The sequence below is a fragment of the Mya arenaria genome, chromosome 4 (assembly GCF_026914265.1).
Source record: "Mya arenaria isolate MELC-2E11 chromosome 4, ASM2691426v1".
NCBI lineage: Eukaryota > Metazoa > Mollusca > Bivalvia > Myida > Myidae > Mya > Mya arenaria.
Window position 1 is genome coordinate 59,080,716 of NC_069125.1, and position 19,095 is coordinate 59,099,810.

Below are 19,095 nucleotides of genomic sequence, written 5' to 3' on the forward strand. Positions count from 1 at the left end.
AATGGGGAATTCCATAGTTTGCTGATATTAATTCAAGTTTTATTTCAGCTCTTCCGCATGTTACCATTCCTGCAAAACAAAGTTTTGGTGTTGAAAATATTTTTTGTGAGGTTTGAAACTGATAAATAAGCACAATGTTCGAAAATATCCATTAAACGGTTAAAATGCACCTACTGACTTTTTGACCTTTTTAATATATCAACGAATAGTGGTCGACAGCCCCCTAGCGTGTTTTGATACATATTAAACTTTACAAATGTGATGGTTGTCGAACATTATATTTTATTACAACGCGTGCCAACTTTTGTGATATCCAAGGCAGACTATTAAAAGTTTATAACAATATAACACCTTTATTCGTAAAATTATGAATTAAACATTATGCAAAGGTATAAATTACGGAGTTATTCTATAGCAGAGCACTTTGAAATGGTCGCTTTTAGCACAAACTTTTTTACAGCCCACTTGTCACAAACTCACAATTATCGGCACTTAATATTGCAAGTTTTAGCCGTTCTTTTAAAGTACTTTTTCCGCATTTAAAAAAAATCATCTAAATACATCATTGTCCAGATCTTTTTATTCCCACCTAAAGAAATAAATATATGGATGTCTAGATCTGTAAATTCGCGTCTTAAAAGAACTAATTATGGAATGTATCCAAATAACTTTATTCCTGGCATGCATGCACTCCAGAACGTTCCTTTAATTGCGTCGCAAAAGGAATACACAAAGGATTTCAATACCGTCGATGTTGTTAATGCAAATTAGCGTACAGAATCAATACGGCGTTTTTCATCAGTTAATATTTTCGTAGAATTTCTCGTTCAGTTGACAATGTTCATTTGATTTTTTTCTGCCCGTATCCAGGTATTGTATGTCATTATAGTTTCTGAACACAAGGAGCAAGCGGACGTGGAACCAGCATTGACGCACTTTAAAACAGCAGCATGCAAAATGGTATGAATGTATAAGCAACGTGTTTGAACTATTCTTTCTCATACATGAACATAATTCTAATGAGCTTTCAAAAATAAATGACGAATCCAAATACCATTAACAGTTTATCAAAGGGCTATACATCTGGTTAAGTGTTTTTTTCTGTATGCATTTAAATATTTTATCCGAGGTGATGGGGGTTCATATGTGATTGTGAACAGTAACCAATATAATGACAATTGTCATCGTTGACAACGACGCCTACATTTTCATAACTAATTGAGTTTGTTTTCACAAATTGACAAAAAAAAACCCCGGCAACTTGCAGATACTAAATTTAACAGAATTCTGTAAATCCAAGCCAAGGAAATTCTCAATAGCGTTACTATTTGGTATATATTAACACCTTTCGGCTCAATGGAGCATTTTCTGACTTATTAATCTTTAATAATTACCTCATCTGTGTAATGATATTTTTTTCACTCTCTAGACCTTCTTTGTGCTAATGAAGTGACGTTCATTTTAGCATGAATTTATATAAGGATTGATATTCATTTCTATGCATGTTCAATCGGCAATTTTCCCATGAAGTGCTCATACCCTTCACGGGATTTGCCATTGTGAGCGAGATATTCAAGATCGCATAAATGCCCTATAAATGAATTTAAATCCTTAATTTAAAATGGAGCTGTAATTTGAACTTTTGATGATATTTTATCATTGAAACAAGCATTTTATTCAGTGTCAATAATTGAACTAAAAGTTATGCTTGCAAAATTAAATAATCCTCGCCTAAACTAACCAATAAAGCTCTTCGATACGAAATGTTATTTTAAATACTCAACAAATATTGCTTGGAAAATGAAAAACATGAAATTTTACAAAATATTCACAAACAAGATTTAAGGCAGAATTGAAATTGACTGAACAATTGACAAATACTAAGAAAAACTGACAACATAATATTGATTTGTATATATTAATACTATTATAATTATTATAAATATAAGTATTAATATTATTATTATTATTATTTGATATATATGTACATGCAAGAAATAATTTAACAAATTAACAAACTATTCAAAAGTAACAGACACATTACATATTAAAGCTGCACTTTTACTGATTGACTGTTTCGGCAACTTGTTTTATTTTTTATCTTGGAATGAGCCAATATTGTTGCATAAATGTCTGAAAACCAGTGACATACGACTGTTGACAAAAGATCAGATAGCAGTTATTCATATTTACGTTTGAAAATTAATGTTTTATAGCCAAAAGCGTTACTAACGTTTTTGTTTTTTTAATGATATAATTGGTGATTTACGAAACAATTGGAATCTTTTCTATTGTGAGTTATCTTATGTGACTGAATTGAAGGGATTATTTCCAAAATCAGTTGATTCTGAATAAAAAAATAAAAACAACAACAAGGAAAACATGTCAAAACAGTCAATCTGTGAGAGTGCAGCTTTAAGCACACGACTTTGTTCAAATAAATAAAATGTTATATTCGCAATATAAACATTGAAATACAACAGTATTTACAATAAACCTTAACATAAAACAGCCTAAATGTATACAGACATAAAATGGCGGCCCAAATGAAGCGGAGGTCGTACAAAAAATAATTCTCAATTTCAACACAACATCTGCATTTAATCGCATTTTAGTAAGAACTTACAACTCAACTGTAAGAGATGTAATGAGCATCCGGTGGGGAAAAATTACACACTTATTATGCCTCAACAGATGAAAAAGACTAGACGGAGATATCACCAGAAAAGACCTGCTTGGAGGTCTTCAACTTCGGGAACCGGTTGATCAAGGCTGTAGTCTATATCATTGGTAAGCATATGCATATTATAAGTATCTTCCATGGCCAAGAGTGTCAGATAGGTTCATCCCAACCCGAGCGTAGGAACATCTTCAGGAACCAACAAAGGTTGGTATGCATTTACGGTGCAAACAATGTTTGAAGTGGCTGGCAAACAAAGTTTTGTAACTAACGTAGAGGTCGGAAATAATGCATTACCAAATGTCGACCATGTGTTGACTGCGACAAACACTGTCGAAAGGGAAAATCATGCAAAATAACGAGTTTAGGTAGGCAAGTCAACATCATGTCGATAATAGAGGCGTAGTGTAAAGTTCTGCCTTCGTTTTAAAATGATATTTTTTCTTTATAATTCACCTGCTTGTATTCTTACATGGAGTTGGTAAATTCACCATGGAAATGAAAGACGCGGGGTGACTGTCGTCGAATATTTTACATAGATGATTAGTCTGAGCTCTTAAATAAGTATTGAAGATATAATTATAAACACAACATTGAAACTGAGCTGTCTGCAAGAATTTAAACTGTGGCATTTTATTTCAGATTTATTTCCCTTGTTTATTTTTAATAATGTATTTTTCCTGGCGTTTACTCAAAAACTGCTTGAAGAATTGATTGAAACTTGAAACATATATAGACAGAGATGTAAAGTTGTACACCTTGCCAAGAATTATAACTTTATTGCAGAGTAATTTATTTTTCATAATGCACACTTTGTCTAGACACTTACAACTTGAAGGAATTCCAACTCATTGCAACTTGGAACATGACATTTCAGATTTTCATTATATTCGAAAACAACATTTCTAGTGCACTATTGTTACTTTTTTCGCATTTAATAAAGATAGGATTTTCAAAGTGTCATTACCTTTTAACTAAAAGTGTTACTTCTGGAAGTCAAACAATCAAATACGATGAACGTTTATCATAACATGATTATCAGCATGAGGACATCTTCAGGAAACCAGCCAAAGTTGCTTTGGCGATGAAAAACAATGGCTGATGTGGCTGGCAAATGAGCGCTTGTAACGTAGAGGTAGGAAATAATGCATTACAAAATTTTTGGCCGTGTGTTGACAGCAAAACGTAGTCGAAAGGGAAGATCATGTGAAGGAGTTAGGGTAGTCAATTCAACATAATGTTGATGATCGAGGCGTTATGTAAAATTCTGTTTAGTTTTAAAATGATATTTTTTTCTTTATAAATTCACCTTGGAAATGGAATACGCGGGGCGACTGTCGTCGAATATGTTACATAGACGATTGGTCCGAGTTCTTCAATATGTATTGGATATTATACGCACAACATCTTATTAAACAAGCAAGAAACAAATACAGTCGAATATGAAAGTTTGTGTTATTTGACCATTCATCCATGATAGTAGCAGAAGTACAGCCGGTGGTCAAGAATACTGCCGTCGTCGTACGGATGCATACCGCCGCGGTCGCTGTCGTTGACTTCGTCTTCGTCATCCCAATGCACAAGCACCTCCGTGACACACATATCGAATACGACCTGACAGACTGCCGTCAGGCGCACCAGGATAAAGGGCCGATCCGTGGGCAGACTGATCGCTGTTGATGTCCGACCGTCGTTCCTGAGATAGCGAACAAATAGCATTGTTTTGACAAGGAATGTATAAAATAGAGATTTAACGAAATTTTATCATCAATGCGTTTTTATGTCTACACAAGTGCCTTTTGGTAAAGTAAACATGTGTACCATGTGTCCTTTGGGTTTGGCCGACACAGTTTCTGCAGACATTGGGGTAATGTTACCAGTGCTATATGACAATACATCGACGATGTCCTCACGGCACATACGAATATACAATGTTGTTCTCGATGTGTATACTGCCAGCTGACCTGCAGCAAAAGTAAATCCTAGTGTCGTTGTCGTATACGCCATCTGGCAGAGTTCCGCCTCGGGCATTTCCGTTGTTCTTGTCTTCGTTGTCCCAATGTATGAAACCGCTTTGGAAACCTGAAGGAAGTAACACAATTGTTTTAATAATTTGCTGAATGATGGGTGATAAGACTTTTTAAAATTTGTGTGCAGAGTTTGCTTAATGCCATTAGATGCTCACCAGAAGGACAGGAGCCTCCGTACTTCAGTATGCAGTAGGAACCTGTCGGCCAGATCATGTCGTAGCTCGTAAAAGAAGAGTTATTTTTTATACAGAAACGTGTTTTAATATGGCTGAGCCCAAAATAACCTGCAATAATGGTAATGATAAAAGTGATTCTAGTTTTGCATAAAAGAAAGCTACTACAACTAAAGACCAAACGAAAACTGTGCGTATCTACTTATGTGCGGACTGGTTTAAAAAAAAAAACACTCACTAAACTACAAGTTCTTTGAAGTGAAATGTTAAAATCTATGAAATTAATCAACGATCATTTTTACCACTTAAGTAGCTATTAATTCCAACAGTGAAGTAATTATCAGGATTGGTGTTTTCCGTGTCAAATTTGCGCTAACCTTGCAGCCATTGGACGCCATTCATCGGGCAACCGGAGGCAGCCATTATCAATCCGTACATGCCGAAGGGACATGTCACAGGCGCTTTCAACGGATGATATACAGAAAGAATGAGCTAATGTGTTATTTAAATGGTTTCAATAACAGTTTTGACATGTTTCAGTCTGCCGGTGATACTAGAACATACCGGACATAATAAAAGGCACCGGTCATACTAAAAGGCACCGGGCATACTAGAAGGCACCTGTCATACTAGAAGGCACCGGTCATACTAGAAGGCACCGGACATACTAGAAGGCATCGGACGAACAAGAGGGTTCCGGACATATAAGTGGGCGCCGTTCATACAAGAGATTGCCAGTTACACAAGAGGGTGGCGGGCGTACTAGAGAATGCTGGGCATACAAGAGGTTCCCGGTCATACAAGAGGAACCGGGCATTTTTGAAATTGCCGGGCATACTTGTGGGCCTCGGGCATACAATAGGTTGCCAGTCGCACAAGAGGGAGCCGGGCGTACTTGAGAGCTACGGACACTGTAGAGCGTGTCGGGCATACAGGATGTTGCCGATTACACTAGAGGATGCCGGGCGTGCTAGAAGGTACCGGACGTACTAGAGAGTGTCATAGTGGGCGGCGGGCATAGAAGAGGTTGCCGGTCACACTAGAGGGGGGCGCACGTACTAGGTTGCACCAGACATACCAGAGGGTGTCGGTCATAGAACCGGGCGAAGGGCATACAAAATGCGCCGCATACTAGAGAGAATTTGGCATTATATGGAGCGAGAAGACATCAGGTATACTAAAGGGCACCGGATATTCCAGATGACGTGGTGTATAAACATCAAATCAAAGACTGTCACTGTTTATTGGTTATGCAGACCGTTTATATATACATGTGATTGTAATTGGATATGAGATGAATTGCTATTATCTCGATATGATATATTATTTATAACATGAATTTTAAAAGAAAGAGAAATGTTTACGTGCAATACATATTTCTAGTTAATGCCGTGCTTGTTTCCATATAATTCCATTTGCAGATTTCCATCTTTTTATTGTACTGTCTGATTTGCAAATCAAATACATGACAGATTTCTCGGAAACAAGTCAATACATTTTGCATAGATTGATTTTATGTTCGAGGGATAAGCGCGAGACAGACATTGCTTCTTTTATTTGTCAATTATCTCTTCGCGTCTCCGATTTACATTTTGAGTTGGAAAAATCGACGAAGACCATTGGTGACATATATCAGCATAAAAGTAATGATACATTACTCGTCTTGTTTCCATTGCTGTCAGATGGTTCGCAGCTGTACCGTTTTGGTGATGTGGTGCCGTCTGGTACACACCACCGTGTCGTCTGGGCACGAGTGGCGCCTACACTTTCCTAGAAACATCTGTAAGTAAAAAAGGGTTGGGTATAGAAAAAAGAGTATGTCGGGGAAACGTGTATAACTTTTTTACGCATTTAAGATACTAATATGGAACATATGTGTAAAAAAATCAATATTAAAAGTAAAATGGTTTTGTATTATCACTTGATGAAAAATTAGATAAAACACACATTTTTTATTAGAAAAAGTCGGAAGAACAATTCATAACGTCAGCCCAATATTATAAACAAATTGCCGCGCATTCACAGCGGACAATACTTTCAATATTATAGGTCATAGTTTACCATATACATTTCCTTTATCTTCCATAGTGAATTGACCGATTCGTACGCAAAATATCACTGATTTATAGTGTTTCACAAAGACCAACACAATAAATGGGATGAAAATTCCACATGTACACTGTCATGTTTTAATAATATTAAGGATTGATTCTTAATTTTTGTGCGTTCATGCAGTATGAACGCGCGGCCGCGATTTTGCATATGCATAAACCGCTTAGCGGTTTTTGCAAAATATGCAAAATCGCGGCCGAGCGTTCATACTGCATGGACACACAAAAAATATGGATCAATACTTATATTTACATTTTCCCCTTCTTATTTGTTATTATTTTCGACCTAATAGTGATTGAGAATAAGCCTTTAATTACAACAAAGGGGAACAAAACGTGAAGAGCAAATGTAAATGGTAAGACAACTTGTCGCCCTTGGTGTTTTAGCTGGGCGTATTTTTTATCCTCCGCATAATAAATAGTCCATAAGTTATTTGCAGAAATAAATAAATAATCAAAGACTATTTTAATCATTCGGTAGTTTCTGTAAAATGTGTGAGGTAATAATGAATTTTGTTGTAATATATTCATTTTAATCAAGAGAACTTTCGATACATTTTAACTCATGTTTTACATATGCATGACCCATGTGAGAGGGCATAAAAATGTAGTCATGGTGATTTCATTGATAACTTCCAGTTCAAGGTAATTATAGCGTCATAATTTCATTTGTTTGTTGTCTTTTAACATTCGCAAAGGTATTGTGCTGTGATGTGCTAGTCTTCTCGAGTTGTCAATATTAAGACGTTTGTTCGAACAAATACATTTGTCCTAGAAAGAAATCGCCGAACTTAGAATCATCAGCCATGTTTGTTTTGACAGTTGCTACAGAAGAACCGTAGTAAAACCGTGTCAATTTTAATTTGTCTTTATTATTTGTTCAATGCGTGTTCTTTGGTTATCAAATGCAAAATAAAGCATTTTCCAAATGATATTTCTAGAAAATAATGTCTTTCATTTAAATTCTTCGTAAAACCTGAAAAGAAACATGTAAACAAGCCGGCATTCAACAGAACATGTGCCATGCTATATTTAGCAATAAAGTAGATCGTAGTAAGATCACTAGGCCCAATCAGAGCGTTGCTTTGTTGCAAAACTCCGCCTACAAAGATCACGAAAGGTCGACCGGTTCATGCAAAATGAACTCATTTTTATTGTTCAGAAACTCAACATAAACACATGTTACACGGAGTATTGCTACCGAATTGGTGCAGTTTGCCATGTTACATGTCAGTAGTGCGGGTGAATTTGAAGCGACACTCTCGATTAGAGTAGATTTGATTTGCTTGAATGATGGTGTTTTCCTCTTAGTTTCGAAACAAAAACAGTTCAGTGTTTTAACTTTGATTGAATGACTTTTAAAGTTTTTGTGGATCTATGAGATAGTCCCATTAATTCCTCCCTCCATAATTAAGGAAATAAACTGTTTTTAAAAAGGGACAATAATGAAGTAGCAATACTCAAAAGCAATACTGACATCAGTTACACTGCGTTTACAGAAAGTACTTAAAACCACGTTGAAACTTTTTGAACATTCGTTCTTACCTTCATTGGTTCAACGTAAATGTATGAAAACCCATCATCGGTTAAAATTTGTTCGCAGAAAAGTATAAAGAAACCCCTCTTTCACACATAAACGTACCTCAATTGCTTTCAATTCCTTCCGAGAAAAGTATGAACAACCCTCTATTTGTCTAAAACAGAAACTTGTTTTAACGTCATGGTCCTACGGCCATAACCACACGAGAGGACCAAAACACCAGCGCGCCATAGTAGTCAGTGTGTGTATACCACGTGATAAATTACGTCATAAATGCTACTTCGGAAGGCATCATTTTGCTTTGAAGGAAGACTTATAACAACATTTTAAATGAAACAAAGGGCATTCTATGACGCTTAAAGAGTCCCGCCTTCGTTTTATAACCGTAGTTTGATTAGGTGATTAGTTGCCCCAGTCGATTCCAAAGTAATGTTTTGACAGAGTGATCCATCAAGTGGCGATTTTGTGAAAATGTTTGTGTTATAAGAAACCAAACTATCAATAATTCTCTGCTAAAAGACCGAATGCGGGGCTCTGTTAGCGGCGTAGACTGCGCTTCGTTTCATTTAAAATGGTGAAGACATAGTAAAGTTACCTTTGTTTATAGTTTTCAATCGCAGCAAACTTTGCCTTTCGTCAAAGCATTTTTGACGCAATTTATCACGTGTTATAACCACACTGGTAGTATGGGGACTGTTTTATTCAAAACGCCAGATGCGACATTAAACATTTCAAGTGTTTTGGAATAGTACAGTTATATACTAAGAAAGAACCGAGATTGCAGATCGTGAAAACAGTTTCGACTGAATAGTTTTACTATTTACTAATAGGTTTACTATTAAATAATTATATATGAACTCAATATAGTATTACAAAAATTTTAAGTTAGTTTGCAGTGTAAGTTAAGTACTATCATTATTATTGAAATGTTATTTTATTTAGGTATCTAGTGGATTATTAAACCCTAAAGCATAAACTGTATCAAATGTCATAAATACCAAGTATCACATCAAAATACATGAAGTATTCCTCTCTGAAGTATGAATACTTTTTTGCAACATATATCTGAATTTGAGAACAAGTAAATCGTGCTCAAAAAGCGCACGCCTAAAGCAAACAATGTTTGCGAAATAATCCAGGATTATTTGTTATATGTTTATGTATTCTGTCAAGAAAATCCTATTTTTTTTTTATAAATTAACGATAACATGTCGATTTCATTATAACTGCCATACTAATGTCTATCCAGGATACTTATTAACACTTTCAAAACGTTATGACACAGATTTCTGCAAAGGATAATATCCCTGAGATTGGTTATCTTCCTTTATTTTATGAAAATAGAGCTTATTTGGTATTAACAGTTGAAATATTAATGTATCGTTAGCAAAATGGTGTGTTTCTAATTATGGTTTGTTTAATGCCGTTTGTAAATTATGCAAAATAACTCTTTTAAAGTTGGATATATACATTAAAAAGAAAGAGATCATTATTGCTGAACTCCAGGTATTCGTGACAATTTGTCCTTGTTGAATACATCCTTGTGTAAAGAAATATTTTTACCCATTCTTCCTAAACATATATTTGTAATATAAATTCATCGTCTCGTCCGCACTTAGACGTCTGGAATTAATAGACCAATTTGAAGAAGGTTTGTAGATGAACAATAGCCGATACCATTTGACCTATGCCACATAACTTATAGCTCATGCAAATGCCACTTAACCTACAGCTGAGGCCACTTGATACAGCTGATGCCACTTGACCTTTAGCTTTTGGTGATGCCACTTGACCTATAGCTGATGCCACTTGCTCTGGAGCTGATGCCACTTGACATATACCTGATACAATTTACCTAAAGCTGATGCTTCTTAACCTATAGCTTATGCTGATGCCACTTGACCTAGAGCTAATGTCAGTGGACCTATTGCTGAAGCCACATAACTTATAGCTGTGCGACTTGACCTATAAATGATGTAACTTGACCTGTAACTGATGCCACATGACAGTTGATTATATTTTAACGTTGTGCTCTCTGCTTTAACTTTTAATTTTTTTTAATTTTGATAAAGATTCAATTTGTATTTACATTCACATAGCAATGAGGATCTAATCAACACTGACAACAGGGAAACATTTAAACTGTTTTGGCTCAACCCCTTATTAGACATTGCTACACATTTAATATAATCAAGAGGGCCGAGATGGATCGCACACCTGATTGGACAAATGGTTCTTTAGTTATTGATCGGACAATATACTGGACGCTACCCGCCTGTATGCCGGAGGTGAAACCAAAATACAACCCGATTAAACTGACGTATTAAACATGGAAAATGTGTATTTGTTTAAAGTAATAAAGGGTCAACTCTTAACGCACACTGTTACGGTGAAAATGTTCATGAGGTTTAAAGTTGATATCTGCAATGATTGTTAAACAAGAAATAAGAACATTTTTGACGGTAAAATATGACATTTGGCGCTTTTGTTTTCAAAATATTCTCAAAAATATAACGTAATCCGTGAAAAATATAAGACGTGAACTTTTTACAGGGGCCATACATATCTGATAGATATATCAATTTATTATATGCCTGCCTATCAATGTCCTTTTCCATATTCATGTGTGAAAATACAGAACGCCGTATTGAAAAATCCGTATCACCATACTGTCGTTTGCTGATTCCGTATCATGCGTGTACGCATTTAGTCTTGGAAATACTTTCGCGTTGCTAAAAGGAGCTTGACAAAAAAAACCTGATAAAACTTGACAACTTTGGCACGAAGCAGGGAACACGTCCAATCTATTTAGACAACCATTTCGAAGTTCATAAATTGTAGCATTATCATCAACATGAGCAGCTCGCCAATACAAAGAAGAATGCGAATTCGCGTCATCGATAGAAATAGCGATTGACTCACGAACTTCCCTTAATTTTGCATATAATGATCGTCAAAAAATCCCACGAATAATCACTTTATTAAAAATGGCCGCGTTACGTCTACGAGAATAGACGATTAGTATTAGTGAATTCTGTAACTTCCGACTTCGTTTCGCTGTAGTAGACTCCCTTGACTTCAGAAAAGCGTCCTATCATAATATCCGCTATATATCAATTTAATAAAATGTTTGCGTCAAACTCTAAACGTCAACGGAAAAGCTGGGTAGCCTTAACAAGTGCATGAAGAGGAGATATTAGATCGCCTTATTTATCGCCAAGTCGTTATTAGACGGTTATGTTCATTTCAAAATTTATATGAAAAACTACAGAAAGAAGCTCAGTGGCCGAAAGTTTAAACATAAACCCAATTAAATGACACATGGAAAACGTTAAAGAAATGGAACTAAAAAAAACAAACAAAAATGGAACAACAGCACAAAACTCCACAAACAACCCAGTAGTATATACTATATAAAAACACTAGGTGTGTTTATCAAGAAATGTTATGTACCGCCTTGGAACGGTCAATAAAATGTTAAGTTACTGGGAGTTTAAATCAGTTTGTGTGCACAACCTCAATCTTACCCCAACGATCCCGAATAACAGTTTAGCAGACGAGATATCTTAGATCGTTCCGTGCATCGCCGAGGCGTGTGGAGAAGCGTTCTTAGACAGTTCATTTCATCGCCAAGTCTTGCGGGAGTGGAATTATAAGACCGTTTTGTGCATCGCCAAGGCTTGGGAAAACGGAGTTCTTAGACCGTTCTTTTAATCTTCAAGTCTTGCGGCATTGGAATTATAAGACCACTCTGTTCATCGCCAAGTCTAGCGGACGAGATGTCTTAGATCGTTCTGTACATCTCCAAGGCTTGGGGAAACGTAGATCGTTCCATTCATCACCAAGTCTGCTTAAGAGGAACTATTATTGATTATAGGACATATGTAATAAAAACAATGGGTCATCAGGTCCAATATGAGAACGACAAATGTTTATAAAATCAGGCCAAAACTGATGGTTTTATAATATGTATACGAAATATGAATATTATTAACATTGGTTCAAACAGTAGGTCATAGTTCGAAAATGAGAGAAAAAAACTTGCTTACTCTCTAGATGCATTCAACCGCTATGTCTGTAAACGTAGACAGATTGCTCGGGATAATGGATACTTAAATCGGGCTTGTTATTGACAGCACATATCTATTGCTCTTAGTATTAAAACGCAATATGTTAATAGTGTGTGTAACAACATGAATAACCATGCAATGTTATACCAAGCAAATAATATACAATTTCGTTATGTGAAGAGAAACAATACTTCTTATGCATATTTTCAAACTAATGAAAGAATAGAAATAAATTATTCAGGGACATCTTCCGTGATTCTTAAGCAATCTCCATCCGGCACGCCGTTTATAACAGTCACTGCTGCGCCTCCCAAGTGAAAAGAATTAAGACCATAGTGTTTACTTTCATCGCCAATAGCTTTCAGATTGCTGATAAAAAAATCCCTAGCTCTATTATACCAAATAAGTTTTTCCCGAAAAAAGAATACGGTTTTTCCATTAAATGCAATCGCATGGATTATTATTGGTATCAGCTTCAGCGAGGAATTAAACTGAACAAGAACGTTGACCCGAAAAATTCTTTGTAATGATCTGTTTTCCTAGAAGAAATAAAGATTTCTGCACAATTAGACACAATTTTATTTTTGTTTTGTTTTATTAATTTTAAATTGTTTTGCGAGAGTTCACCAACTATCTATTATGTTATCATTCTTCCTTTTATGAAGTTTTTGTTTATAATACAAACTCGTATATATTACATGAATTGCTATAAATAGCAAAATCCATTTATATTCTAGTACACCAGGCCGAACAATTTGAGCAAAATAACATGATTAATATAATAATTTAAATATCCATAACGTCTGTTTAATTTTGTTCGTGTAGAGTTCACAACTACAGTTGTATCAGGTACACAAAAACGTTTCAATTCCGATACACCAAACGAAATAAAAAACACCTTTTCCGTAACAGCAACTTTTTAGGGCTTTAAATGTAAAGTAACCCATACACAGTTATGTACCATATTGTCAAAGTTATGTTTCTTGTATATTTCTTATAAAATAATCTGTGTAATATAAAATCGTGTATAGTACACGACTTGCTAAAACATAATGTTAAAACAGACCCAGTTTAACACTAAATCCATTTATAATCCGGTACACCAGCCCGAATAATTTGTGCAATATAGTATTACTAAGTATAATTTGACTAAAATTTAATTTCACATCCTTTTCATCTTTTAGTACTTTCGTGTACAGTACACGACTTCATTTGTACAAGATACAAATGGACTATTCGGTTCAGAAAAGAACAAAAATCGTTTTAATTCCCGATGCACCAGACCAACTAAAAGACGAAATAAAATTTCACAATTGATTTTTTCTGTTTACCATCAAAGCTTCATTTAGGTTACACACCACCATCGTCATTTTCTATATAGTTCAAGCAAAATGATAATTTTAGACAACATTTAAAGGCATTTCGAGCGAATGCAGACTATAATAAACATATATTTTCTTAAAGAACAAGCTTTGAATTACATTTTAAGCCAATAGTAGGGGGGGGGGACTTACTCCTAAGAAAAATATCTCCTCACTTGAAACAACAGATTCTTAAAATTGCACAGTGCGCCATGTAAGTTTACCAAAATAACCTTTCAACTTTAGAACAGCAGTTCTACTCTAAATGTCAAATCAAGCAAAAATAGATACACAGGAATTACGACATTTTTGGCGTGTGGAAACATGTCTTTCACTCATAAAAGCTTGGGAATTTTCCCACAACGGAAATACTTCTGTCGGTTAATACTACAAACTCGTGTATATTACACTACATGCTATAACAATAAAAACACCGGTACATCTGACTGAGTAAAATTAAAATAATGTATATTCGCACGACTGAATTTAACACTAAGTGAAAAAAAGATATCGCAAAATAGTGATTCATTCTAGTTCACAAAGCATTTGTCTTGCTTAAAAACAAGGAAGCAACTAATACACAATATTAAACTATATTATCGTAGTTATCTTCCTTCTATTTTCCTAAAGACTAATGATCAATCATCGGCAAACCCAACTGTTTAGCATGTGGAAAGAAGGCACATTTCTGGCGCGAGTGTGAGTTAATAAATCATATTGGCTTGTTTATTCATATTGAAGGCTTTGGGCGTGCACTTGACAAATTGACTGCACGCCGAAAATAGCGATATGGCTATGACAACTTTGTCACGTGACCCCTAGATAAGGGCCATCTGACAAGTACGCAGAAGCAGACAATAACAATATACACAAGTTATACTTGGCAATAAGATAAAAAATAGAATTAAAAGAAGAACCCCTAACAAAAAAGCAAGTATAACGTTAGTTAGTTCATTGTTATGAATTAGATGCCTCATTCGATTCAGGTAAACATAATTTGATTTGTAAACGTTCATTTAATTTATTATTTAATATAATTGAAACTTTGTTACAAAGAAAGAAAGTCTCAATTTTTAACTCAATGTTAGCTGGGTGTCGGATTTTATTAGTCTCTGTTCCAGATGAAAACTAAACAAAATGTGTTTTATATTCCTGAAGTAAAAAACCACAACGTTTGTTTAGACAAAAATGTAAAAACTCAATGGATTTCGCTGTTCTTCTTCAATCAAATTTTGCCTGGAGCAGAACTCTTATACAACTACAATGAATTGTTTGAAACTTGGAGCATGGTATATACCGATGTGAAATGGTGCACCTCGTAAGAATTGTAACTATATAGCACTTTATTGTTATCTCTTGTTCATTTTTATTGTGCAAAATTTGTGCAGGCATTTACCCTAAAACTGCTTCAAGCAATTGATTGAAATTTGGTACAGAAAACGCAGTGTGAAATTAAGCAACCTGCAATAATAATAACTATGTGACATCTTTTTTCAGAGTTGATCATTTATAATAATGATTTTTTTTTATTACTGGCACTTACTCAAAAAGTTTCGTTACAATTAAACTAAAAGTTTTACTTCTGGGATTTTAACAATCAAATACGATGAACTTTTATTATAAAATGAGTATCAGCATGGGGCCATCTTCAGGAACCAACCAAAAGTGGTATGCATTACCGGTGCAAACAATGGTTGAAGAGGCTGGAAACGAGGGTTTGTAACGTAGATGTCGGAAATAATGCATTACCAAATGTCGACCGTGTGTTGACTGCGACAAACACTGTTTAATGCAAAATAACGAGTTTAGGTAGTCAAGTCAACATCATGTCGATCATATAGGCGTAGTGTAAAGTTTTGTCTTCGTTTTAAAATGATATTTTTTCTTTATAATTCACCTGCTTGTATTCTTATATGGACTCTGAAATTCATCATGGAAATGGAAGACGCGGGGTGACTATCGTCGAATATTGTACATATATGATTAGTCTGAGCTCTTAAATATGTATTGAAGATTTAATTATAAACAAATTATTGTTATAGATACAAGAAAAATACTGTCGAACATGAACATTTGTATTATTCGACCATTCATCCATGATAGTAGCAGAAGAACAGCTGGTGGTCATTCGTGGCGCTATCGTCGTACGTATGCAGACCGCCGCGGTCGCTTGTGTTGACGTCGTCCTCGTCATCCCAATGCACAAACACCTCCGTAACACCCATACCGTACACGGCTTGACAGGCGGCCGACTGATCGCCGTTGATGTCAGACCGTCGTTCCTGGGATATTGAACAGCGTACTTTTAACCAGGAATTTATTGAATGAAGTGAAATCTGGTTTTGACGACATTGGGGTAATATTACGAAAGCTATATGACAATACATCGATGATTTCCTCGCGATACAGACGAAGATAAAATAATGTTATTGATGTGTATAATACCAGCTGACCTGCAGCAAAAGTAAATCCTCGTGTCGCCGTCGTATACGCCATTCGGCACAGTTCCGCCTCGGGCATTTGCGTTGCCGTTGTCTTCGTCGTCCCAATATATGAAACCGCTTTGGAAACCTTAAGGAAGTAACAGGTATTAAAACTGTTTTAATGTTTTGCTGATTGATGACTTTTAAAAGTGTGTGTGCATAGTTTGCTTAATACCATAAGATTCAGCGGCCAAACTAAAAATCAATGCTCACCAGAAGGACAGGAGCCTCCGTACATCAGTATGTGTAACCAGTGTACTCCGGTCGTATCTATCCATATTAATGGTCCAGGATGAAGCGTGTCCGTTGAAATAACCGGCATGGTCGAGTACGCTTTGGTCCTGAAGCAACTATAATGCGTATATAATCATTTATGTAATCTATGCATTCATTCGTAAAAAGCAACAGCCATGTATATATTGTTAAATTGTTCGCCGTCCATGAGCAATGTTTGGACAAAACAATTGTAGACTGCATTAAGGCGTTTTAAGAAGAATATATTGAAAAACACACGTTCAAAACGAAATTTGCCAAGGCATTTACCTTACCTGTTTATATTCTGGACAAGGGCAACCTACTGTGAGGGAAGTTGCATCGTCAGTTGTTAAACTATTTTCGGGTTATTGTGCGGACAAAATCTACGGACATTAACAAATCCATGAACTTCATCTACTGACCTCGAGACAATTACAGTTTTCTCCTCCTGGTCAAGTACAACCTACTACTGATGTTAAATGTCGCATACCATACGGTCTAGAAATAGCTTACAAATCACCAACTGCCATGGCCTTGACTTTTTACCTAAGCTAAACCCTTTTCGAGACATTGTGCTAAGGAAGATTTAAAACGATATTGGCTGTGGCGTTTGAGCCATTGACCCAACTCAGTATATGGCAGATCACCAACTTGCCAAGTTCAACATACCAGTATTGTCTAACAATCTAAGCATTCTTGAGTTAGTTTGGCAAACAGATTAATCGAATTATTGTGAACTTGACCATTGGTCTTTTTACGCGAATTAAAATAATCTAGTACAAAATACCTGTTTCATGCCTAACTAATTTCGAATTATCAAACGGTTGAAGTTTCAAGACAACATAAGCCTTGACCGACATTTTCAAACCTAGGCTTTATGGTCGTTTTCTTTGAAAGGGGCCCGCAATCTATATAATCAAAATGCTATGCACTTTATGAAGTAGAAAACAGTTATGGGTATAAATGCCGTGTTCCCGATTTAAGGACATGTTGGAATAAAGCGGGAACAGAAAATTTGTGGCGTTCCATTGACAAGGTTCCAAAGTCTGCCAATGTAACGACACTCTGAAAATCAAAACGTTAATAAGCTCAAATGTTCCAATCTTTCTTGAAATCCGTTAAAAATATTCCAACATTCGTCACTTATATCAGAACAAACAAGCCCTTTCATCAGCATATCAATTTTAAAAACTAAACTTGGTAAGGAAATCAAAGGATATTTGAGAAAAGGGTTTTTCGTGATTTGTGCTCCAACACAATGATTTTACAGAACCTGCAAACCATGGACACATTTATAGGTGTATTATTTTGAAATTGGACTTGCCGTTCCCTGGTAATCGAGGAAATCTAAATATTGCGACTCGGATGAACTGTTCAATGTTGACAGGTTACATACTGCCTTTGCAAAGGCATGAGAAACTGTGTAGTAGTTCGATACGGCGCCTGCAAGGTCATACTGTGCTGTTCCCAGTTTGCACGTGATCACGTGATCCTGGTAGACCTCTTCCCCAGCGTCCTACTTCGTTCGCGCTTTGACAATTTCTTTCAAATGAACACCAACGTTTTAGAACTATAATTTAGTTTATTAATATCCATTTTGCAAACATATGGTTGAATCGGCACTTGTATTAAGGATGTAAATGTTCGACAAACCTGCATTTTCTGTGAAGCTTGATTCGACCAAAGACGTGGGGTGGGATCCTGAAAAAGGTCAAAACAGCATTATTCCAAGTTTTTCATATCTATGTTCAACAATACAAGTCAGGTATGTCTCAAATTTATGCAAAAATGAATATGATCAACTCAACGTAATACATACACGATGCCTGCACAAATACCTTCATTTCGTTCTGTAGGGACGTGGACCCATGGACAAGAGAGTGTTGTTGGCTGTTGGTGCAGGTAGATCCTTGTGTGATCGAAGCCTCTTTGAATCCTGTGGTGTCTGTCTTTGTCAGCTGGCAAAATATACCATTCTAAAACAGTTCCAAAAATAACGAAAATATCCCTGCGGCTCCGAGAAACATTTAATTTGGTAATGATAATACTTCTTTCTCGACAAAACCAGTACTGAACGCTATTCACCCCTACCTATTCATTTAGGAACACCTACTTGAAGTACGCGTCTACGTTGCAAATTTTCAGGGTCTAGGGCCATTTATTAGTTTCCTGTGAGTTGATTGTAGCCTACACCGATAATCCGGAGTGGCGTGTCAGTCACAATGGCTCAGGAGGCAAACAATAAAGATATACGTTCTGCAAAGCCTAGGGCGCAATCTCTCGAATCATGTAAAGTCTCTTATGGTAGGATTCAAATGAGTTCATTATTTAACAAAGACAATTACCTTAATGGACAAAGCTTGTACCGCTTAAAAACTTTCGAAAAATATGG

General features: G+C 35.8%; 1 pseudogene; it reads right to left on the reverse strand.

Annotated features, from left to right (window-relative positions):
- Positions 1 to 4,147: 4,147 nt before the first annotated feature.
- LOC128230941 (uncharacterized) lies at positions 4,148 to 5,306 on the reverse strand (annotated as a pseudogene).
- Between the last annotated feature and the right edge of the window lie 13,789 nt (positions 5,307 to 19,095).